The 26,712-nt window shown below is 42.8% G+C and overlaps 1 protein-coding gene across 1 annotated transcript in view; it reads left to right on the top strand.

The window, feature by feature from the left end:
- The window catches only part of CRYL1 (crystallin lambda 1), a 640,631-nt gene that overhangs the window by 442,519 nt on the left and 171,400 nt on the right, over positions 1-26,712 (top strand). The window lies entirely within an intron of this gene.

Below are 26,712 nucleotides of genomic sequence, written 5' to 3'. Positions count from 1 at the left end.
CGCACCATCATCAAAACTAGCTGGATCGTTTGCAAAACCATCACAACCACCAGATCTGCTTATCTTACAGACAAGCTCATCATCTCTGGTGGTTCTCAGTACATCTGCAGACAGGACACCATCAGCCTGCAGACTAAGCAGTGTAAGAAAGAAAGAACAATGCAGCAAGCTTATCTATGCACCCAGTTTCTGGAAAAACTTCCCTGTATCCATCAGGACCCACCCAAGGCTACTCCAATTCCGGAATGACTTGAAGACTCACTTCCTCAAAGAACAATATATCACAATGCATTAACTGTTCATAACCCAACCACCTCTGCTATCATTTGTTGACTTTATGATTGTCTTCAACCCAGTAAACACCTCTAGTGCCTTTTGGCTAGGTTTGCCCTATAGAAATTATATATATATATATATATATATCAGAAAGACTACTTCCAACAGCCTTGAGGATCCTTCAACTGCTACTGGAAAGAGTACACGAGCCTGGAATTTGTGCTGGATTCTTTATTTGCCCAGAGCGACGGCCATAACGTTTCGGCTCCGTGGAGCCTTGATCACATGACAGCAAATAGTTCGTGAGGTAGCAAATTTAAAGTGAAAGGGTAGGTCACATGGGGGGAATCACTTTACGTTTGCGGTCATAGACATAGACAAGAGTAAAACATCGTTGGTAAAAACAGAAGAAGTATCCTATCGCTAATTTACCAGTGATAATAGCTCAACAAGTAAAATAATAAATAGCTAAACACGCAAGTAATAATTTAAAATGTCGGCTTGAATGCTTAAAGATTCGGATAGGATAAGAGCAATTGTCTATTGTGAGACCTGGAAATAAAAATAATAATAACCAGTTGCTCATGATTACCAAAATACCAAACAGATGAATTACAAATATGCTAGTCAGACCGTAATGCCATAAAACTGCAAAATACATGTAGATAAATATATAAATATATATATTAAAAACATTTTAGGCATAAAAACATTGCTGATTGTGGTCAATCCAAGTTGTCCCATGAACCCCTCTTGTTAAAAAAGAGAATAATGTGAGAAAGAAAATACTATAAAAATGACTGAACTAATGAACTAAATATAAAAACATGTGGATAAACATGTTTATCTAAAGTGCCTGGATTCTTAGTTTAAGGGATATTGCATACCCAAGGTAATTTGGAAAGAATTATTATATATGCAGTTCCCATCCAGAAGATGCACAGGGATAGGGGTAATTAGATAGGTGAATACCACATAGGTGGAAACGGTGGCATTGAAGGTAAATACATGGATACAGTAGACTCCCAGTAGGGAGAGCTGGACTAGTACATATAGAGATCATACTATTCGATGGGACCGGAGAAGGTTTCATGATGGTACCTGTGTGATTGAATTATCATGGTCACACGGACAGCATATGGGCAATAGTGGGTGCAGAAATGGATCACAGGCTGGGGAACAATGCATTCTATAATGGCAACCGGATGTGCAAATCTCATAAATTTTACATGGGATAAAGTGCATTGTGTCAACAATAAATAGTAAAATACTAAATAAATAACCTAAAAAACATATTAAATAGGAATGTGACAAATGACTAAAAATCCGTAAAAAATGGCTAAGAACACATCAGATAATACAGGTTTCCCATTAAAAAACAGTAAAAGAAGTGTAAAATCAACCCAAGCATGTATGCATGTCCTCTGTCATGTTAAGACCTGTAGGGACCTTGGTGTTCAATTGTAGAATGTATCTTGTTTCCAATTTACGGAGGTTCGACTCTCGATCCCCACCCCTTCTACTAGGTTCAATGCAATCAATTACATAGTAGCTTAGGCCCCTATTGTCACTATTATGTGTTTCCCTGAAATGGCGCGCCACGGGGTAGGTGTTGTCTTGATTGGTAATTGCACGCAAGTGTTGTAAAATACGTTTGTGTACCGCTAGCTTCGTGCTGCCTATGTATTTCAGGTTGCATGGACAAGTGAGGACATATACAGCAAATTCTGTCTTGCAGGTCAACAATTTATTGATCCTGAGCTGCCTCATGCTAAAAGGATCAATATAAGTTTTAGTGTTTATTCCATGAGAACAGGCTTTGCAGGTTTTGCATTTATAAAAACCACTGCTGAGCTGTAGCCAGGACGTTTTGTCAACCGTTTCAGGATTAGTGTTGACCAGTGCTTGTCTCATAGTGGGGGCTCGGCTATGTGTAATAGAAGCCTGACGCGGTAGTAAAGAACCCAGTACTGGGTCACTACGTACTATGGGCCAATTTTTGTTAATGATTTTACGCAAATCAGTCTGTTGTTTGCTATAGCCCATGATAATCCTAAAATTGTGACAGGAGTTCTTACTGGGTTCCTCAGGATTAGAGGGCACCAATGCGTTGCTAGTTACTCCGCTGATGGGTCTAAGTAGATCTTCACGATTCAAAGCATTGGATCGGACTATGGCACTTTCAATGGTACTAGCTGAGTAACCCCTCGCCCTAAACCTGAGTTTACTGTGCTCCTGGGCTATCTGGAGATCCTTATCATTGCTGCAGATTCTCCTCAGTCGTACCATCTCCCCATAGGGTATACTATTTATGAGGTGGGGTGGATGTGCACTCGTGGCATGAAGGGTTGTATTGCCTGCTGTGGGTTTGCGGTGTAGCCTAGTTTCTAGTTTGCCCGCATGGGTGTAAACCTCGGTGTCTAGAAAAGTGACTTGTGTTTGGCTACATGTGGCAGTAAAATGTAGGTTAAGATTGTTCACATTTATACTTTCAATAAACCCAAGTGCCTCCTCCAGTGACCCTTTCCAAATAACAAAAAGGTCATCGATGAATCTTAGCCATAGGACGACATTGTCAGCAAGGCACTGTGCATAGTCCTGGCGAAGGGTAGTTTCCTCCCAGTACCCCATGTGGAGGCAGGCGTAGCTGGGGGAAAAACTGGCCCCCATTGCTACGCCCCTCAATTGTCGATATAGTAAGCCATTAAACATAAAGTTGTTGTTGAGGAGGCAGAGCTCAAGCATCTCGATTAACATCGCATTGTGGCTTAGAAAATGGGTGGGTTTGCGTGAGAGAAAATACTTGGTGGCCTGTATGCCATCTTTATGGCTAATGCTGGTGTAAAGGGATGTTACGTCTAAAGCCAACATCCAATAGCCATCTCTCCATCGGACTCCATTGATCTTTTGCAGGAAATCCCCAGTGTCCTGTATGTATGAATCCAATGATCTGACAAAGTCCTGTAAAAAGTAGTCAATGTATTGCGATGTTTTCTCATACATACCCCCACGTGCTGAGATTATAGGTCTGCCAGGAGGTTTGACAGGGTCCTTATGAATCTTAGGGATAAAGTACAGCGTGGGAATAACAGGGTTGTCTCTTTTCAGGAAGTTAAATTCCGTTTCCGTAATAAGCTTGTGCCCCCTCCAGTTGGCCAATTTGTCCCGGAATTCATTGTTGGCAATCTGGATGGCCACCGCCGTGGTACGCGTGTAACAGTTCCTGTCATTGAGCTGGATGGAGGCTTCGTGGTCGTAGAGTTCCTTGGTTAGTAGAACGATATTGCCACCTTTGTCGCTCTGGCGGATGATAATCTTTTTGTTGCTTTTGAGTTTGCTGATGAGTTGACTGTATAACCGAGATTGTCGGCTATAGCGTGGCCTCCTAGATTGAATTTTGGTATGCAGGGCTTTAATCTCCGTTGTTACATTATCATAGAAGATGTCGATGGCATCATGGGGCATGATAGGGGTGTATGTAGATTTGGGTCTAAAGGGCGTAGTAGGCCCCCTGGAGCTGGAGCCATCTGTGCAGTCCGCACTAATTCCTAATATATATATATATGTGTTAAAAAACCATAGGTTTCACACATGTTATAGTTAGGTCAGATAACTATAACTCGCGCGCCCGTAATGCACTGCTGATGACGTCACATATTACATCACTCATGACATGGTCAGTGACATCACTCATGACCACATCCTTGTGATAGAGTGGCGGTCGCGCGAGTTATAGTTATCTGAACTAACTATAACGGGGGAATTTCATTGGTTTTTTACGAGTGAAATATCCACCTAACTATAACATGTGTGAAACCTATGGTTTTTTAAGTGAATTTGCAAGGTTTTTTAAATGCTAATTCCTAACTATAACGTGTATGAAACCTATGGTTTTTTCAGTGAATTTGTACGGTTTTTTAAATGCTAAGTTATGTATGTATTATTATTTTTTTTATATATTTATTTTACAATAAACGACGTACAAATTTTTTTTTTTTGTTTTTTTTTCACCGTGCGCGCACCCCCACGATTTAAGAAAAAAAAAAAGAATTCTGCCTTCGGGGTCCTTCAGGGACCCCCTGACAAAGGCTAGGGGGTCAGGAACTCTCTACCCTGCCCCCTGTTCACGTTCGCCACCTTCCTTTTTCACTCTCGCACTGAAAACAAACAAAATGGCGGCCAACACTTCCTGATTTCGACCGATTCGAATGTTGACTAACATGTAACCACCAATCAGAATTACGCTCGCGCACGTTGGGGTGCTCGCACGGTGCGCGCACGGTGCGCGCTTATAGATATTTATATGCTTTTAAATGCTATTTTCTCAGGAACTACTGAACAGATTGACACCAGACCTGCAAAAGGCACTTCCCTGACCTGAGGACTACCTCTCTGCCAAATTTCAAGTAATTCTGTTCAGCCGTTCGGGCTGTACCTTCGACTAAAGGTCCTATGGGAAAATGCATGGGGAAAACGCATTTTGGGACCCCCTTTTTTCTCGCCCCCACTTGACGAATCGCCCCGAGACTTTCAGGGTAGGAGCTGAGCGGAGCGCCCCATTTGTTTGGAAAATTTCGCGAGGATTCGTCAACCGGCGCCAAAGTTATTTAAAATAGAATTTTCAGATTTCCTATGGAAACACGGTCCTAACTATAACTATCTACTGGCGACCGCCAGTAGAAAATAATATATATATATATATATATATATATATATATATATATATATATATATATATATATATATATATATCCCCCTCTGTATATTAATCCCAATGGTTTCAAAATCTGAAAAGCTCCAACAAAACATCCAGTCCATGCAAAGTAACGGCAGAATTTCAGAAGGTGAAAAGCAGCAAATTGACAGCCATCCCAACATGTGCCTTAAAAGAGCACCGTGCTGAAAATGACCCTCTTAGCAGGGTCATCCCCAAACATTTTGCCTTCGCCTTCCCCTTTTTGCCGAATTCATTTTTGTTGGCTTCAGGACTCTGGGCACATAATCACTGCTAACCAGTGCTAAAGTGCTTGTGTTTTCTCCTTAAAACATGGTAGAACTGGCTTACACCCAATTGGCATATTTAATTTACTTATAAGCCCCAAGTAAAGTGCACTACATGTGCCCAGGGCCTGTAAATTAAATGCTACTTGTGGGCCTGCTACACTGATTGTGCCACCCACCCACATGTAAACATGTCTCAGTCCTACCATTGCAGAGCCTGTGTGTGCAGTTTGAACTGCCATGTTGACATGGCAAGTTAAACATCTTGCCTAAACCTTTCTTTTTAATACTTATATGTCACCCCTAGGGTAGGCCCTGGACAGCCCAGAGAGCATGGTGCAATGTATTTAAAAAGCAAGACATGTACTTTTAGGTTTACATGTCCTGGTAGTGAAACACTCTTACATTCGTTTTTCACCACTGCAAGGCCTATATCACACATTGGATGGGGAACAGCCATTACAACGCGGGTTTTAGCACGCGTTGCTATTACATCGCATGCGTTACAATGCATGCGATGTTACAACGCGTGGTAAAACCACGCATACCATTACATCGCATGCGCTTTTACAACGCATGCGATGTAATGTGGCGGCTATCCAAGTCGTTGTGAGGAAACTCAGGCTGTTTCCTCACAACGACGTGAAGCAAGCAGGAAGGAGGAAGCAGGATCCCACGGCGACGCTGGAGAGGAGAGAGGTAAGGGGGTAGTGTAAAAGTAGTGTTCTGTGTGGGTTTTTTTAACGTTTTAGTGTGTTTTTGTAGTGTAATGTAGTGTATTAGGGTTTAGGGTAGTGTTGTAGTGATTTAGGGTAGTGTTGTAGAGTTTGTGTAGTGTAGTGATTTAGTGTTTTAGGGTTTAGGGTAGTGTAGTTGTGTTTGTGAAGTGTAGTGTTTTTTGGGGTTTAGGCTAGTGTCGTTTTTTAGAGTTTAGGGTAGAGTAGTAGTGTTTGCGCGTAGTGTAGTGGTTTAGGGTGGTGTAGTGTTTGTGTAGTGTGGTGTTGTAAGGTTTAGGGTAGTGTAGTGTTTTAGGGTTTAGGGTAGTGTAGTAGTGTTTGTGTAGTATTTTAAGGGTAAAGGATAGTGTAGTTTTTTAGGGTAGAGTAGTAGTGTTTGTGTAGTGTTTTACGGTTTAGGGTAGTGTAGTGTTTAGGGTAGTGTAGTGTTTTAGGGTTTAGGGTAGTGTAGTAGTGTTTGTGTAGTGTTTTAGGATTTAGGGTAGTGTAGTAGTGTTTTAGGGTTTAGGATAATGTTGTAGAGTTTGTGTAGTATAGTGGTTTAGGGTAGTGTAGTAGATTTGAGTAGTGAAGTGCTTTCGGGATTAGGGTAGTGCTGTAGTGTGCATGTGTTGTGTTGTGTTTTAGGGTAGTGTTGGGGGGTCGTGTAGTGTAATGTAATTGTAGGGAGAGGACTGGGGTGGGTAAGGGTTGTGTAGGGGTAGGGTAGTCACTTACCTTGCAAACTAACCACAAATATAGCTTTACCACGCATGCCTTTGCGTTGTAATGGCATGCGTGGTAAAGGCATATTCGTGGTAATAGTTTGCGATGTAATGGCATGCGATGTCATTGACATCGCGTAGTAATACCCGCGTTGTAATGGCATGCGTGGTATTACTATGCAATGTAATGACATACATTCCCATTGGATAACATTGGGATTACCTTATTGCTTTTTATAAGTGTAATTTCCAAAATAGAAAGCTATAACTGGTTCATGTGTGGTGTCACTGGAATCCTAATTTAAAATTCTAACTTAATGGTGAAGTCGGATTTCAATTTACAATTCTGGAAATGCCACTTTTAGAAAGTTGTAATTTTCTTTTCTCAGCCATTTGGTCCCTGCAGCCTCTCTCTGGTCACATGACTGGGTGTAGTCGACAGTTGAGCTTTGTGTATTCCACCTAGACAGCCACGCACGATGGGAGCTTAAGTGTGACTTGATGGATCATCCTGGCAGGATGGGAGGGAGGAGCTTGGAACAGCCTCAGTTACACCTGAATAGGCTGTGTCCTATCCACACAAAAAGGACAGCATAAACCCCTGGAGTGAGTCTGAAGCCAGGGAAGGAAGGGAGGACTTCTGCACACTTCAAAGGCATGTCTTTGAAGATTCAACCACTTCAAGGGCACCACTGGGTATAAGTACTGGACCTCAGACACCACCACTTCAGTACACTTCTGGACCTGTGGATATTCTGCCACGAACAAGGACTGCTGTGCTGCTGAAGGGACTGCCACTGTGCTGGACTGCTACTCTTCTGTGCTGCCCTCTGGCCTGGGTGAGAGGGACTGGACCTGCATCCCCTGAACCCAGAGCGACTCCAAGGGCTAATTGGCTGGCCTCCTGATCTAAAGCCTCAGGGACATAACAGGCTTCTAACAACCTCACATCTGCACCTGGACTCTGCCAGCTGTGAGTCTGCCCTGTCAAGTGGTGCCACCCCCAGTCCCGGACCCTTGGAAGTGGGCCTAAGGCGCTAAACCAGTGGACCTGGCACATCTTCTCTGAGTGGTGCATCCTTGAGCCGGAGTGACACATCTCCTTGGCTAAGCAGCGCATCCTTGAGCAGTACCGACGCATCGCCACTGCTGAATGGAATTGGCCCCGCACAGAAGGTCTGTATCGACCTTGCAGTCTTCATAACCGAAATTTTGATATTTTTGATATTAGTAAAATTCCTGACCTCTGTCCGGCTGGACAAGTCTCAAGAAATAAGCACTGATTGGGTCCTTATTTACCGATACTTCAAATCTTTTCTCTCTAGGGTCCATTGTTGTTTGAAATACATAATTCCCAGGGTCCCTGGTTGACCTTTCTGGGCGCTCTTGTTGCCATTAAATAAATTCATAACCGACGGCACGATCCATCTCCGACCCAGACTCTCACATCCCTTGTTGACGACAGCTTGACACCGACGCCAGCCACTGCATCACAGCCTCGCAGCTCCTCGGAACCAGTGCATCATCAGCTGGCCGCCTCATCCTCAACACCCGGACTTTGCATCGCAAGCCTCATCGATGAAATCCTCTATGTCGATGCATCAGGACTTCGCACCGCAGCCTCGCCACATCTCGGAACCGATGCATTGCTTCGACGCTTCCTCGCCTCGGAGCCACACAACACTCCGCATTCACGATTTAAGGCAATTTGTTTAGTGGGACTAACCTAGTTCCTGTAGCCAGCCTTCGCCCCATCGTGGAGGGCCTGAACTTGTGACAATAACCCATGTTTGCGCTTTGTGCTTTTCCGTGCTATTTTATCTTAAAACTTTGGAAATCAATATCTTTGGTTTTACTAATTTGAGTTTTGTCGTTTTGGTCTTGTTTTATTTATGAAAATATACTTTATTTTTCTAAACCTGGTGTAGGATCTTTTTGTGTGGTGTTTTTACTGTCTGAAGTGTTGCCCAAATACTTTACACATTGCCTCCCAGTTAAGCTTGACTGCTCTGTGCCAAGCTACAAGCACAGGTTAATTTGAGGTCTGCTTGTGCCTTACCCTGACTAGGATTGTGGTTGTTGATTGACCAGGACTCCCACCCCAGTCAATCAACAGCCTAATTTCTAACACACCAGTTATCAGAAGTCTAAAGTTTAAAGATAGACCCTGCTCCCTTGACCAACCAGCAAACACTCTTCCTAGTTCAGCCTGACAGCTTGTGCACCCAAATGCAATTCTCATTCATTTACCCACAATAGTTAATGCTGACATGTTATACTCTCTTAAAGACATTGTAAAATTCACCACATCATCCCGCCTCTTGTATAATTCTGTTACCAAAACAATTGCCCCGAAGCCTGTCTGTGACCCCGCCTCATTGAAGGGCACCAAGAAATTTTCCATCTCCACATTATTCTCCTAATGACGTCAGCCACTTGTTTTTTGATGAATCAACACTAGGTGCCAGCCCAGGAAATCTCTGCCACTGTGAACGAAACAAAGCATCAGATAGGTTACTGTTCTCACCTGGTATATGTCTGGTGAAACAAAATATTATGACGCAAGCTGTCCAGCATACAAACTTGCAACAACTTCAAAATGCAAATTTTCCTGGCCTTCTGCCAATTCACCAAAGCAAACACTTTCTTGTTTTCCTTGTTAAAAGTCTCTTTCTAGGGGTGTGGCCATGGTACTGGCATAGACGGATGGGATGCCCGGTGCTCCTTTCCCAGGGCAGAAAACAACACAACAAGCCCCATTCTTCCTGGCTAAATGAGGAGAAAGTAGGAGAAAGTTAAGAAACACAAAGAATTAGGAGAAGGCCAAATTAGAAGCCCCTGGATGTGACTTGCGTGTGACTCCAAGATGGCAACCACCAGCAAGCAGGAATGAAGTAGCGTCCGGGGAGAACACTGGGCTAGCCCTTAGCACTTAGAAACAACAGGGAGGCCCCTGTCTGTGGAACAATGGGGTGAGCACAGAGAATTGGTAGAGCTGGAGGTATCCGTAATTATCTCAGCCATGTAAGGCAAAGAGGTGGGGAAGTGACAACAGGCTGGCCGTTCACAGAGTCTTACCATGGCCCTGTGTGAAATCACCCGTAAGAGAACAAGGGTTGGGGGACACAAACTGGATGCGCTATGAGTTCAGAATCTTAATGGTCAAAGTGCAAATAGTTCAAGTATGATGGTGCTTGCCAAAAGAGGGCAACAGATTGGGTGCGAAATGGAAGCTCAATTAATGTGATGGTGAATCATCAAGGCTCATAAGTGGGATCTGGGTGGCAGAAGAGAGAGTATCCTGTTGTGAAGGACAAAGCATGCAATAGAATCAAACATAGAGCTCAGCTGTTACTCAAGAATGATTGGTGTGAATATAAAAGTGCCTAGATGGGAGATAGTAAGACAGACTGAAAAGCTGGGGGAGAAAACCCAGATTTTTCCTGTGACGCAACCTCCCAGAGATTCATTGCAATCAGTTTGTGGAGGCTATAAAGGACGCTTTTTGGTCTTTCAGTGACAGAAATTGGGGTGAGTAAGAGCAGTACTGAATAATAGAACAAGTGGGTGGTCAATGCATTTGACAGTTAAATCAAATGGATGACACCACACCCATGTTACGAGGGAATGAATACTGCCTAAAGGGAAATCCTTTCAGGATAGTCTTCTGCTGTACTTTACTACCAGTAAACAATGGCAACGTGGAGAAAAGTTGCATAGTTCCAGTTATTTCACAGACTCAGCCCCCCGATAAGACATGGACTTGGGCAACAAAAACAGACCATGTAGGAACCCTCTGAGTGTTCAAGCAGATTCTTTGAGAAGAGCTGAAAGGGGACATAAAGAAAAGCTTAAAGGGGTTAGATCAGCTCTGGGAGCTAAGATTTTCCATCTGCCACAAGTGGGTTAGAAGTAGGGGAGAAAATGGAATTGCTTGAAATGAGCAGAAAAGGCACAGAACAAATGCTTCTGCAGTTGGAAACTAGATTAGAGGCTACAGTAATTAAATCTGAGGCACTAGAGCACAAAGCTAGGAGAGAAAATCTTTGCATCAGGGTTCTCAAGGAAGAAGCGGACATACAAGTATATATCATTTTCTGTGGAGAAGTAGGATCCGAAGATACATCTAGATCATGCATCAGGTAGGCCCAAAGCATAGCGTGCTTAGAGACCATGAGATAGGGTAACAACATTCCATCATTCTTAAGAAAAAGTAATGCTCCAGAAATCAAGAAAATGTGTTTGTTGTACATCAGACCCAGGGAAGGATTACAAGTCATGATGAAGACTCTGAAGGCATAGGGAGGTGAAGAACTTGTAAGAGAACACACACTGGTGAAATCAGCAGCAACACCCACCATTATAAGGAGAGGCTAAAATTGGCATTCTCAGATATGCCAAAGGAGCATCTGAGCCCGAAATGCGGTTTACACAGTTGCCTAGATCCAAGGTGGTCTTCGGGTTCCGGGGCACTGAATCATATGCTCAAAACTACAGGTGAGCAAGGTTTATATGTTTTGTTCTTGTTACTATATTTGGAATTAAATGTTGGGCAGTAATGGGGAATGGGGAGAAGGAAACATTTGGGCAGGACAAGCTTCTAGGGAGAAGTGACCATGAGGTAAGGATACTATACACCCAGATGCACATAATTTGGGGATCAAACACCTCTCAGCGACTAGATTCGAGGATAATGGTGCGAAACGTTACACTTGATCATGATAAAAGCTATATCCTTCAACACAGAGGGGCCGATTACGAGTCTGGCTGTCCTCGGATTGCCAGACTCATGGTGGGGAGGTGGTGGCAGTCTTGCGACCGCCACAATAGGGCTCTAGTGGTCTTGCCACCATGGGACCAACAACACCACCAGGGAACCACCATTCCCAGGGGGTGGCGTGGTGGTTCAGAGGCATCTATATGCTTGGCCGTGTTCCCGCCATGCTGATTAGGAGTTTCCTCTCCACCAGGGTTTTCATGGCGGTTTCTCCTCCATGTAAACCCAGCCAGAGAGAAAACATAGGGGGCCCAAGGCCCCCTTGTGCCTAATGCCCTGTGGATGCACACAGGGATACACAACATCTGCCCCTCTGTGTCCATGCACTGAAGTTCCAACATGACATGGACTTTTTAGTCCATGCCCTGCTGGAACTGCTTTTGATGTTCCCATTGCGGTGCCTGTTTTATAGGCACCACCATGGTAATGCCAAAGGAATCTCCTGCAAATTACTATAAAAGTAATAATATGGCGGGCGATTCTCACATGGGTTTGGGGGTGCATGGCGGTCCCACCGCCACACCGTCAAACTTGTAATCGGCCCCAAGTAGCTGCACTTCCCGGTTTAAAAAGGAGGAATTTGAAAGAATCCGCACGCTATGCAGCCAGAAATCATGTGTCTCCAAGAAATGCATGTGGGTAGAAGAGGCCAGCAGAGAATGAGGCATATAACATACCTTGTGGTGTTTTACAGGTACTAACCATAACAGGGTGGCAATATTTCTTTCTCATACTTCTAAGGGGCTTCCTTGATACATTGGTGGGCTTTTTGCGAACTGTAGCACTGTTATCTCAGCGAACTTAGACAGTCTGTAATGCTCTGAGAAACAGGCCTGCTACAGAAGCAGTTCGTATGTGAGCATTACTAAAACCAAATATGTAAGAATATACTGAAAGTGATGGGGAATAGAGATGTATGGAGGTCATTATCCATGATAGACGAAGAATATACTACTCAGACTTATGCCACACATACTCTTGCATCATTTTCATATTAGTAATTATACATTCGAGGTAGGCCCTAAACATGCACATTGGCTATCCTACACATTGCTTCCGAGAGACCCAGTGCTAAGGTGGGATTTGGTCAACAAATAATTAAGTACTTGGCCCTAAAAGAGGGGAACAGAGGTGTCTTGAGAGGAGATATGGGAAGCGTTTAAGGCTTTAAAAAAAGGGAAATGTTTAGCACTTCGAGTGCATTACAACAGGGTGAGGGCACTTGAGACCAAAAAACTGGAGGCACAACTGAAAGCCACAGAATCTTAGTATGGAGCTCATCCAATAGTACACCTTTGCCTTCAGATAACAACTCTTAAGGGCCAGCTCAGCATGGCGTGCATGAATAGGGCAGAGACTTCTCTGCTATACCTAAAGCCACGCTCGCGTGTGACCGGGATACCAGATATGCACAATATTGGCTAAGCAGTTGAGAGGTAAAAGAGAAGGAGAATATATTAAAGAAATTAGCGATTCCACTGGAAAGTTATTAATAAGAAGCATGGATAAACTGGAAGGGGTTGGAAATCCTCTACCTCCTTATAAACCACTAAAATAAATTCCCCCACTCTCCTGCTAAATACATTCAGAACTTCACACTGCCTACGCTTATACCAGAAAGAGAGGACCTAGAAGCCTCCATTCAGGAGGGTGAGGGTAGGTCTGCACTAAAGGTGCTAAAGAGCAATAAGACTCTTGGGCCTGATGTGTTTTTTACTGACGTCCTTAAAACATACTCCAGTAGTGCCCTGTATGACTGTGCGGAGACGGGGCAGGTAACATCATCCATCGGTGCGGAGATGTGGAACGTAACATCATCCATGGGTAAGGCTACAATCATGGATATCCCCAAGCTCGGTTGACCCTCTGAACTACTCAAAAGAGAGAGTCACCCCAATTAAGCCAAGAAGGGACTGGGTAGTTAGAAAAACTCAAAAGCAAAGGATCCCTTTTGTGCTATTTATTGCTAGTTCACCTATGACATTAGAAACCGTTGGCCGCTGTCGTCAGGCAATGTGGCCTTACCATGACATCGTATGCCGACGACACGCAGCTGGCGGTGACACTCAGTGGGGACCCTGAGGTGACTGCGCCCAGGTTCCGTGCAGGACTTATAGCTGTGGCTAGCTGGATGCGTAGCAACTGCCTACAGCTTAATGCTAAGAAAACCGAGGTCCTGGTTGTGGGGAAGCAGGCGGAACTTTGGGGAGACCAGTGGTGGCCTTCTGAACTCGGGGTGTCCCCCATTCCAGCGGCCGAAGTTAAAAATCTGGGGGTGTGGCTGGATTCCAATCTTTCTTATACCAGCCATACAAAGAAGACAGCAGCTACCTGTTTTGGTATTCTGCGAGGGCTGAGGTCAGTCCTCAAATTCTTTGACCCCCCCACTCGGCAACTGGTGGTTCAGGCCTCTATTCTTTCCCGGCTGGACTACGGGAGTGCCTTGCTTCTTGGAGTCAACCAGGCTGAGGCTACTAGGCTTCAGAGGGTGCAGAACGCTGCTGCACGGGCCATTGTTGGCCTTCCGAGACGAGGCTCTGTCTCTGCTGTTCTGACCTCCCTTCACTGGCTTCCGGTCAGACAGAGAATCAAATTTAAGGCTCTCTGTCTGACATTTAAGATCCTGAAGCTTTCCTCTCCCCCTGCTTTGGCGGGCCTTATTTCTCCTTACGTCCCCATGCGGTCTCTCAGGTCTGAATCTTACCATCTGGCGACTAAGCCTAGGTTCAGGCTGAGTAGGATGGGAGGACGCTCTTTTCGTGTTCTGGCGGCTGATCTATGGAATTCCCTTCCTTTACATATTCGCGCCCTAAACAGCCTGACTCTTTTTAGACGCGCCATTAAAACACATCTGTTTGCCCCTGCTATCTGATTTCTCTTTTCTTGGCCTTGACCTGTTGTGTTGTGTACCTGATCAGGCGCCAGGACGCCCCTTCGCTGGGGCAGCTGTGCGCCTAATAAAAGTGAATAACATAACATAACATAACATGATCAAACAGAGTGCACTGAACCTAAAATGTATAAAGGAATGTATACATCTAGATCTAACAAACAAATGACTTGTTTTTTTCTCAATGTATAAAAATAATTTAGTATAAAAATGTATATATATTATACTGCATTCATGAAACACATTTATAATATTTATCCATAATAGGAAGAAATTACACAGGTTCCACACTTATTTTAATTTTTTACAGTGCCCTAATAGACTAAATTGTACATATACACAAAAAGTACCTTGATAAAATCAATTCACATAGCATACATTAAAAAGATTATTCATTTACATATAAAAATGGTACCATCAGAAGAATCTGAACCTTTTATTACAAATTACTCAAATACTCGTAATTGAACTAATGTCGACGCAGCATTTCTGCGGATTGTCTGATTAGTCTCCACCTTCTTAGGACAAATTCAAAACTAAAAGGTTTTCTTAAAACACATTTAAAAACAGTAGTTTGATCTAGATAACAGAAACAGATAGAAAGCCTCATTAAATACAAATCCTGGCTAGATCTCTTGGTTAGTACAGTGCACACTATTGTCATAGTGGATTTGAATCTAACGAATAAGTTATATAGTATATGCATTTAAGAAAGAGGTTCCCAGAATAAAAAATCCTATAGATGAATATATATTGCGCCAATATCAACTTAATAAGGTTCACCAACTGGGCCTGGATCACGTTCACTTCTGACCACTTAACGTAATAGGTGTTTATATTTCTCCTGTATATGTGGTATATTCTAGACCGTGCCCCGTTTTGGTAGTCTCCACCTATAAATTAAATGAGACCATCATTATGGTGGACCATAGAAATCTACAATGACCATGTACCCTCCTAGTCCTCATGTTTGGCCCTCTAGGACACTTACTTATTTGATAACGGTACAGGCTCAAATGGTCAGCATTTCAATATAGCTTCCCTTCGTGGTGCTCGTATTTGTTACTTGTTGGAAACCCATATGTAATAAAATTACTAATATGAACGATGTCCCAATATGCAGGACATACAAATACCTGCTGGAATTTACAACAGGGTATACTCTCACACTTCCCATAACGTCTGTAGTGATTTTTATTCATTCTATGGTGTAAAGTGATTCTATCAAATCCTTAAGACCTCTGGTCTTCTAAGATCCAGGGTTGCCTACATGAATTATATAACAAATTATTTATTAGGCATCTTGTTATGTACTACAATTTAATTGCTGTCTATATTGTCCCATCAGAGACCCAAATAATCTCGTCACAATTATATAATTCACGTATAATTTGACCACTATTATTTGTAATATGTCATATAACCGGTCAATCGGGTGTAATATTTCGACTGTATACTCAAAGGACCCTTCTATGTAGATATGGGTCAGCGTTTACTTCATGTTCCCTTAAAGGTAATTGATGGCTATGTATTGTCCCATCTCGTATGTCTTTGTGTAGTCCCCCAAAAGAGTTGATAAAAAGGTCTGGTCTGACCATATTGTGTTAACACCCCCTGTGGGTGGCTATCTATTTACTTACTCTACAGCATATAACTATATTGGGATACATAATCTTCAATCACTATTGCCCCTTAAGGTTTAGTCGACCCAGTAATGCATGCTTACCTCATCAGCATAGCGCTGTTCCGAAATTATAAATTCTTCAGTTACCGGGTCGCTAATAATGAGTGTATAAATACACTTCCAGTGGTATACACGTCAAAGTACGTACTCAAGAATTATCGGTGGCCATGATGGAGTCAGGCTGAGGACTCCTGTTTAATACATAAATCTTAAATATATCCCGGGTTCTTGATGAAACCTATTTATTTCTTTACTTTTAATACAATATTATTAATTACAAGAGACCCTCTCATATCGATCAACATTTCAACGCGATATCCACCGATATTTGCATGTATTCCAGATGTGGTGGCCATTTGTAAATGCATCTAAAGTACAATAAAGTAAATTAAATTAAAAATGAAATGTGACTATTCTCTATATCTTTCCATATTCTTCTTAATAACCATATCATTTAACCTATATCGACTCTTAAAATTGGTAACGTCACCAAAGTGCGATTGTATTCACTTAAAAAATTCAGCAATTCATAAGGGATAACTGATCCAAGCGTATGTTTAAAAAACAGTGACGGCCATGTTTGAACTTTTCTTAACTCATTGCTCCTTCCTTATGTGGATGCAGTAATAAGAAGTGTGCCTACTAATTACTATATACTTATATCCACATTTTGAACATATTTCAAACTCTATGCTAATCTATGTCTTTATATATTCACCTTACTATGAAAGACAATTTAATTCCGATAGCTCAGTATTCTGAACATTGGACCTTCTTGTGTATATATATATATACTGTCCTCCTTTTCTCTCTATTACGGCATTCCCCTTATCAACAGTATTTTTAACCTATTATTCTCTCCCACTCATCCCTATTATTAAGCCCATGGCTATATGTGCTGAATTTAGACATAAGGAACTGTTCTCTCTGCTTCCTCTTTTTATCTAAATGGCCACCTCAGATCGATCTCTGTATTTTTTCTAGGATGAACCATTTGATGTCCTGTCATTATGTTTTTGGTCTACCCAATGTTCTACCAAGGGGGTATTTCTTTTTTCCGTTGTTATGGCAGATCAATGTTAGTTAAATCTCATTCTCACTTCTCTGCCTGTCTCGCCTACGTATCCTTTCTGGCAGGGACAGATAATGAGATAGATGACATTCTTAGTCTTGCAGTTTACTAGATCATTTATCCAATGACCAACTCTGTTCAGTTCTATGTTTTTCTGCTTAATAACGGAGCTGCAGTTGGTAAAAGAGCCACATGGAAAATTACCTGTTAGTGTTGATCCGTCTACAATGCTACTCTGATATTTGCCTTTTTGATCTTTATATGTATGTACTAAATGATTACGTACATTTGTATTTTTCCTATATGCAAATATAGGTTTTTGAAGAGGCGCACTGCCTATAGTATTTAAGAGAAACCAATTCCTATTGCTAAGGTTCTTCACCCTATTGCTAATACTATTAAAATTTGTGACCATCACAATATTATTATCCCTATTAATTGTCTTTTCTTTTTCTTCAAACAGACTTTCACTATGATAATCATTTGCTCTCTTGTATGAATGTCTGATCAGCCTTTTAGGGTAACCACAAGCCACTAGTTTTTCTTGTTGGATCTTTGCATTATGTGTATAGTCCTGCATCTCAGTACAATCTCGAAGGATGTGGACAAATCGACTGAAAGGGATACTGTCTTTCTGACAATTAGGGTGATTACTTGTATGATGTAATAACGTATTTCTATTAGAAGGTTTGGAATATAGTTCAACCTATAATTTGCCTTCCTTTTCTTTAATAGTAATGTCAAGAAAGGCACATGTTGATTGACTCATGTCGCACCCACCTCCTGAATGGAGAGTGGTGCGTAGCTTGAACAAAATTGAGGCAGATAACCTAATAGGCACCCTGCTCAGCACTTCCCCTAAGAAATTTACGAAAGATAACCTCGACCAGGAGAGTGAGGCCCTTACTAGCAACTTAAGAGCAGCCATAGATCAGGTGGCACTGGCCCGGAAGGAAAGAGTCTGAGATAAGGGCAAATGGGCCCCCCGGTTTAATGCGGACCTGAGGGGAAGGAAGCAAATCTTCCGCCAAGCCGAGAGGCGATGGCGCAAATCCTACCACCCAGTCGCGCTTGAAAGTTATAAAAGTTATAAAACTATGCTAGCCCTATATAAAAAAGTTATTATATCCAGAAAGGCCAAATACTATGAGGCAAGAATTACAGTCGCTACAAACAGAGGGAAACCATTATAATTCTAAAAGAACTCAGCCAGAAGTCTGAACAGAAACCTGTCCTCCGAGGATTTTTCGAATAGCTCTTCCCGGGCTAGAGAGGGAGATTCTTGCCCTACTTAATCATTCCCTGGAGACAGGTTACTTGCCCTCCAGCCTGAAGGAGGCCAGGGTTATTCCCCTGCTGAAGAAACCTGGGGCAGATGTGGCCAATATGAAAAACTATTTGCCCATTTCCCAGCTCCCTTTCCTGGCGAAAGTGGTGGAGCAACATGTCCTCAGAGTACTTTCATCTTTCATGGAGGAACACCAGCTACTTCAGGTGCGGCAGGCCAGCTTCAGGGCTCACCATAGCACTGAATTGGTGATGCTGTCTGTGCTTGACGAGCTGAGAGTTATGGCCGATAACAAAAAAACGAGCGACCTGATTTTGGTAGATGTGTCAGCGGCGTTCTATACGGTCAATCACGCACAACTTCGGGCCCGGATTGCCGATTTGGGCATCCGTGGGTTTTCTCACCAGTGGCTTGATTCCTTTCTGTCAGGGCGGTCCAAAAGGGTCCAACTGGGCGAGCAGGTATCGAACAGTGGCACCCTCACATGTGGCGTCCCTCAGGGCTCAGCACTGTCCCCGCTCCTTTTTAACATGTATCTCCAGCCACTGGTGGCAGCTCTGGCCCGCATGGATCGTCAAGTCTTTAACTACGTGGATCACACCCAACGTATCCTCCAGATCGAGAATTTCCCTCAAGCCCACTCTCTTGTGCAAAACATCCTCAGATACACAGTGAACTGGATGACAGTTAACTTGTTAAAAGTCAACCCAGATAAAACTGAGGTCCTCTAATAACAACCCCTGGAACGACCTCTTCTGGCCACAGGAGCTTGGCACCTCCCCTACGCCAGCCCCTGTTGTTAAAAGTTTGGGCAAAAAGATTGATGCCAATCTCTCTATGGCTAGTCAAGTAGCTTTTGTGGTCGGCACCTGTGGTTTAAAGCGACAGTTGCGTAAACTTGCCCCCTTCTCTCACCTGCCACTTTACAGATGATCGTGTCTGCCACAATCGTGTCTAGCCTGGACTATGGCAATGCCTTATACATCGGCCTCCCTGAGAAACTCATCAGCAAGCTACAGGTGACCTTGAATGATGCAGCCAGGCTGATTTTCAGGCTCCCTAGAAGGGCTCATGCTACTCCTTTGCTGTGTAAGTTACACTGACTCCCGATCAAACAGAGAGCAAAGTTCAAGGGCCTTTGAATTGCTCACAAAGCCATTCATGGCCAGGCCTCAGCCTATATCAAGGGGCGCCTGGGGAACTATGCACCGGGACGTACTCTTCAGTCGTCCGAGGCAGGCCTCTTGACCTACCCACGAGCCAAAACCGCATCTAAAGGTGGCAGAGAGCTTTCCCTGTCTTAATTCCCCAACTCTGGAATCTACTGCCTGAGAACCTTCGTAAAGAATCCACACTCCTCCCTTTTAGGAAGCAACTAAAGACTCTTCTGTGTAGGAGGGACTGGGCACAGTCTAAATCATCCACCTAGTTCTTATCGGCGATTGCTGGTGGACCTTGGTCTTCTCAAAGCGCTAAGAGACCTGTTGGTGATTACGCGCTACACAAACTGAAGTTAACATAACATAACTTCATGGTGGAAGTGAATTTTAAGTTGGCATCACCACAGATTAGCCAATCAACAAATTAACTCAGATCTTCTTATTCACACTTCCAAATAAAAAAGACATCATCAATAAATCTAGACCAATTATTAACATTTTCATAATATGGGGATATTTCATTATATATATGCTTGTTCTCAAACATACCTACATATAGACAGGCTAGACTAGGAGCACAGGTAGCTCCCATTCTCGTCCCTTTTATCTGACAAACAAAGTTGTCGCCGAATAAGAAAATATTATTCATCAGAATGATTTCTGTACATTCAACAATAAAATTATTGATTTGGAGACAGATCACCCTTATCAGTTTGTAAAAAAAATTCTCACAATTTTTACTGTATCCGTCTGAGGTATATTAGTGTATAGAGATTCGATGTCTAAAGACACCAGCCACTCCCGGGTGGGATAAAACTTAATTCCTTCAATTTTCCGAATCATATCAGTCGTGTCGTTGATATAGGATGGAAGCTGTATAACCTTAGGCCTAAGGAAACCGTCTACATATTTACTGAGAGGTTCTGTGACAGAATTAATGCTAGCTACAATTGGTCTCATAGGTGGATCAGTAATGCTTTAATGTACCTTAGGGAGCCCATAAAGGGCTGGTATTACTGGATGGTCGTTGAAAAGAAATCTATATTCATCCTTACATATGATGTCATCTTCTCTAGGTAGTCTGAGTATATTTGTTACCCCAGTTTTCACGTTATTCCATTCCTCTCTGCTGGACTCTTTATAATGAAGTTCCACATCTTGTAAGGATTACAGTTGTTTATTGTAATTCTATGTATCCATGATTACTATACTCTCCCCCTTATCTCCAGGTTTAATGGTTACATTTTCTCAATTTTGTAGCTGTTTCAGAGCTTGTTGTTGAACATATGGCAGATTCTTCTTGACCCATAAGTTCTTACTCAAAAAATCTTCCAGTCCTTTTTCAATGAATCGTTCAAAGGTATCAACCTCTCGACCCACCATATGTTTAGCCGGGGTCCATGTAGAAGGTGGTTGTAATCCAGATTTGTTATAATTTATGGGCTCTTCTCAAAGAACGTTTTTATTCTAATTTTCCTAAAGAGATCTCTCACATCGGTTTCAATTTCATACTTATTAACCGGTGCCCCTGGAGCAAACCCCAATCCCTTCTCTAGAACTAACGTCTCTTCCGTTGTCAATATTTTTGATGAAAGATTGATAACGGATGCCTTATTATTTTCTAATCCCAATCGTTCTGGCTCCTGGTTCTCAAATATGATCTTCTCTGCCCTGTTTCTCTAAATTGGTTTGTATCTCTCCCTCTCCTTCATGTTCTGATGGTCTGTGGTTGTCTTCTATGGTGGTGTTCTAAAAAAAGGGGTAGTCTCTACTATGGCCAGCTGCATCATTCCTTGTGTCATTTCTTCCTCATGTTTCTTGACATCTATCTGTTTCTGATTCAGACCTTTTATAAGAAGTATCTGAAAAAACTACATTTTTCTTCATACTTTTATTCCTATTAAAATGACTGTTTCTAAAATTGTGACCTGTATGTATGGGGTTGATCATAATAATCCTTCTGTCAGTATGGGTAAACAATCTGTTTGAAACTTTGCAAAATTTATTGTACTTTTTATTCACCAAATATTCTTTATATCCAGAAAGGACATCTTGTATTTTATCTAACTTGCGTTTAGCTTCCTCGACTGCCACATTATCCTTCAGTTGTTTCTCAAGGCATTCAATTTCTTGTCTCTCGACTATTATTATTTCTTGGGCAGTTTCCATAATAAGCAAAATTGTTCTACAAAATTCGATTTTATAAAAGCCTTAAAGAAAATTATTTATGGTGATCAAAGTGGATTCTTAAAAGGCAGACAGTTACACTTTGTCAGTACCTCTCCCTCACTACTTTGTCTCACTAGTTTAATCCAGCATCAACTGAAGCATTATGCACTGATGTTTTTGTCTGAACAAGCTGTCTACTGACAAACCTGTGGTCTAGACAGATGTGGAACTAGCCTAAATTCCACAGCTGCGTTTTTGGCTCCATCCCCAGTAGTGATATAATTAAATTCAGTACCGGCCAATTCTTCCCATTGCATTCCGTCTACACTCTCAATCTTGTCATAAATTCCTCTTACTATCTCAATTAGGCTAAACCCCCAAAGTCTAACTGGCATTTCCTGATCATGTCCATGCATTTAAGAAATGCCATGCACCTCTCAGAATGTCTGTCCTGGAAGACACTGAAATATATCAAAGAAGCAGAGGCGTATACTTCTGTGTCATCCAGTATCTTATGCCACCTTGCAAGCTCCTACTCCTCCTCCTACAACTCTTCTCCTCCCTGTGAAGTAACTTATAGACAGCAAAGAATACCTGGTCCAGATCTTTTTCTTTAGTAGTGATTGACAAATGAACTCTCATGGGTATTGCAATACCCATGTAAGCCAATCTCTTTTCAATATTGTAGTCCTTTTCTTATTGTCACCCTTCTTGATCTGACTCTCTTTGTACTCTCTTCATGGACTTTAGCACCATCTCCTTCTTTTGACTTTTCAGCTTCCTCCCTTAATGTAACCCTATCTGAGATTAACTCTATTCTCTGATAGAGATGTCTAGCCTTAGATCCCTTACCTTTGAATTATCCTGAGACGCCAGACTGGATCTGGGATTTTTTTCTACAGCAATACCTCTGCGCGTTGGTAGAGGGCGTCAAACGGATCTGTAACAATGTCAGTTTCTTCCTTCTCACGCTTCTTCACGGATCCGGAGAGCAGTTCCTCAGGCCATATTTGGCCCATCTCGACATTTGGCGACGACACAGTGTGCTTTTTTCTGGTGTCCTCCGGGTGCTGTGGATGACAAATGTCGACCCTCGTGTATGTGGTGTCTGGGTTTTCACAATGACTCTGAAGAGTGGGACGCCTGTCTCCGGCTTCTGGGAGCGCCACATGACTCTCCTGATGGTGTTGTGTTCTCGGGCCCCACGTCAGTCATGGTTTTCTTCTTGTTCTGAGAAGCCAGTGCTCCAGGAATCCTTCCTGCACTCGTCCTTCGTCGTTCTCAAAGTCGCGGCCTTCCCTGTTTTCGCCACGTACCCACAGTGTCTCTGATGCCCCTCCACGTCCTCGGGTTGAAGAGTCAAAGCAAGGGTCTACCCCATGCCTTCTGGTATTCTCCGGCACCGGAGCAACTCTGGATCAGTTGATGAATATTATCTCAACCTTCATGCTATATTTGGGTCTCTGCCACTTTCTGGTGCGCGTCTCTGCCCCAAGTAGGCCAGAGGAGCCTTGACTGAATTCACGTAGGCGGGGACTCCCCCAGCATCAGTGAGGCCCTCTGGATCAGTGGTCAGATCAGTCTCTGCTTAGGTGCACACCCCATTGGGGTTCCACCTGCGACGCGGTTCAGCTTGCTCTGAAGTCGATGGAGCCAATCCCTGCGACTGTATCTCTCCTCTCGGACGTCGAGGTGTCACCACATCGATGCCGCATGATGTCTTGAGCTGCGTCGGCAGAGCTGGTCACCCTAGGCTACCTTTTCTTGGCGCCCAACTGTTTTTACCTTGGGAGACCAGTGTTTTGATGGAGCCAGTGATGACATGAGTGACGCTGCTCAGCTTCCTCTGGAGTTTTATTGGTTGTCTGAACTAGGTGAGGCTATTGGCCTTAAGCCTTCCTCCCTCCTCAAGGTTATTTTCACCTCCTACCCTGGCTACTGAGACTTGCTCTTCTATTGTCCTTGGCCTTCCCCCAGTTCTCTTGGCCCAGTTGATATTAGGGGAGCGATGTAGTATTATGTTTATATGGAGTGTTCTTTCCAACTCTTCTTTATTGTTCTGCCATGGTGTTTTTTTCTATGTTTTTGCACAGTTGCAAATTTTAGTTCCGTATGGGTTTCGATGTTTCTGGTGGGATGTCTTCTTCCTCACCTCCCTCCCTGGCAGCTGGCATCTATCTCTCTCTTTTTCGATGGCCTAGTCGGGGATCTTTAGTGGGATCGGTTCGCAGACCCTCCTCCGGGGATGGTATTGCTTGAGTAGCTCATTCTCAAAGGTATGGAATCTGCAGCTAGACTTCTCTATCAGATGCATAAGTTACTTACCTACAGTGACGCCATATCTGGTAGAGACAAGATCTAGCCGCGAATTCCTTAGCACTTACTCCGCAAACTGATTTTCCTTTTCTTTCCAGATGCTTTTTATGCGCTCTCGTACCTTTCATTGGTAAAAATAAAAGATTTCTTTTAATCAACTAATAAAATATATTTTAAAAAGTAAATAAATATTAACGTTTTTCCAAATGAAGATTTTTTTCGGGCACACTGTTTCCATAACAGTTTCTTTACTGGCTCTGCATTTTTCCACGGAATGTAGTCGCAGAAGAAACTGACGTCAGCGGAGGGCTTATATCGACTCAAAATCACATCCAGTGGACAACGTCGTTATGGAATTGCTTGACGCCCTCTACCGACGCACAGAGGTACTGGTGTATAAAAATGTCTGGATACAGTCTTGCTCCTTGGGATGATTCAAAGGTAAGGAATCTGCGGCTAGATATTGTCTCTACCAGATAAGGCGTTACCGAAGGTAAGTAACTTTTTATTTACTGTCTTGTCCATCACTGCAGCACCTTTAACTGATTGTTGCTGCGACAAATCATTATCTCCCTCACTAATACCTACTGATTTAATCTTAGACACCAATCAGACATACCTTGCTGTAACCGTTAAGTGCCGACTGTTCTATCTCAGATCTGTTCATCTGTTTGTTCTTCTTCTTGTCTTACCCTTTGTATGTTCAATTGAAACCACAATATCCTGCAAAGCACCAAAGTTCCGACCCCCATGCACCTCGTTCCACTATCCTCCAACCCCACAACATCTCCTCTGTGCTTGCAAAGTTTTCACCTTCCTCGTGCCAATTCACAGTCTTCCATTCTTACAATTCCTCAACATCATAATCCAGTTCCATCATCCCCAGCTCTTCCACCTACCCAGTCAAGTCCTAACTTGTGGGTGGCATTCTACCATCTTCCACTCCCCCACGACGCACATTGCAGTAATCATGTGTACATTGTAAAGCCACCAAAGGTGAACCAGAACATGACTCCTTCGATGTCGGAAGGGCAGCACAGTACCTCTTCTTTCCTACAGACTCATTGTCCCAGAGATGCCTGCGTCTCTACCAGCAAGAGGGCACTATCGCTAACATTCTTCAACACCACTACTTTCCTTCTTCCTTTAAAGCCACTCCGTCCTGGAACTCAAACCTATTGCCCTCTCTGCGGTGCCAAGGGCCCAAAGAAACTGCCTGACACCCTTCCTACCACCATACTTAAAAATTTCCCTGCCTGTAGGAATTGCAAAGGGTCTCTTATAGGGCTCCGAATGTGAATAATATTCTCCATTCTAAAATACAAAATTCTGATGACATCACCCAGAGGCGTATAAATAGCCCCAGCAGCCCCTGCGCTGCTAGGCAGGGCCGAGCTGCAGGCGCCCCCCTTGGCACTGTGTACAGGCGGCGGCTGAGAGCTCCTGACTCGGTCCGGAGCATGGTGGCCGCCTGTATGTATTTTGCAGGGGGGCTTACTCAAGTTTTGTTATGCCACTGCCATCACCAAACTAGCAACAAATCTGACAATCCACATCACTGAAAAATCTAGTAAAAAGAGCCCATACCTCAACCTTCCCATTATGTAAAACCTCTGGACACCCCTGCCGCATGGATAGAACAACCTATCTCTCCTGTAACCTGTGTGGCCAGCATTCATTTTTATTTATATATAGTTGTACATAGCGCGGACATGACCCAGGCGGGTATCAGTGAGCTTTCAAATGATCAAGGACAAAAAGAGTTAGGCAAGTGGGTCGGTAACAACAACAGTGATAAGCAAGATACTGGCGTATACAAGAGGAACAATGTATTGTGAACCGCAAAAAGGATATAAAGGAGCATATATGAACAAAAAACAAATAGTGATGTAGAGAACAGTCATAGGATCAAGTGCGAAACACATTCTAGCAGCGCCACTCAGTCCGTACAGGAGGAGAAAAACCATCTTGTTGAAGAATCAACAACAAATGGTACCGAGTGGGAGTAGTGAATAATGAATGATAATTTAGTCAGGCCACTATTATGTAATAACTACCCTAATAATCAGTCTGCTTTATAATGTATAATTACATTGATTGTTGTTCCCATCAATTTGTAAGAGAGATGTGTCATAGCATTAGTGTGTGAGGTTGGTAAAGTATGAATGCATTGTTGTTTAAGGCATGATTTATTAATGATTTGCTGTTTTTGTTAACAGTCACAATGACCATGTATTTGTAAAAACAAATATATTATAGATAGACTGTTATCTCTATTTTTATCATAAAAATAAATAAGAATATATTTTTCTATTTCATGTAATTCTTGTCTCTACGTTGTTCCTAGTATGTGCCTCAAGGTTTATGATATTAATCATTAGTTGCCTGAGTTTTTCCTATAGTTAAATTATTTTATCCCTGCCTTGGGCAAATATTTTTGTAGCAGGGGACCCTTTTTCTTTACATTAACCGAGTGGGAGTAGGTAAATTCAGATCAGAGGGTATTCATCAGTAGTACTTTCATTTCTTTTGTGAAAGATGCCGTTGAGGGATTCGGTCTGATTTCCAGAGGCAAGAAGTTCCAGCTTCTCAGGGAAATACCAGAGAAACCTCGATTATATGTTTTCTTTCTTTGGAA

Source organism: Triturus cristatus, chromosome 8 (assembly GCF_964204655.1).
Source record: "Triturus cristatus chromosome 8, aTriCri1.1, whole genome shotgun sequence".
NCBI lineage: Eukaryota > Metazoa > Chordata > Amphibia > Caudata > Salamandridae > Triturus > Triturus cristatus.
Note: the sequence above shows the minus strand (reverse complement) of the source record. Positions and strands in the feature narration are given on the sequence as shown.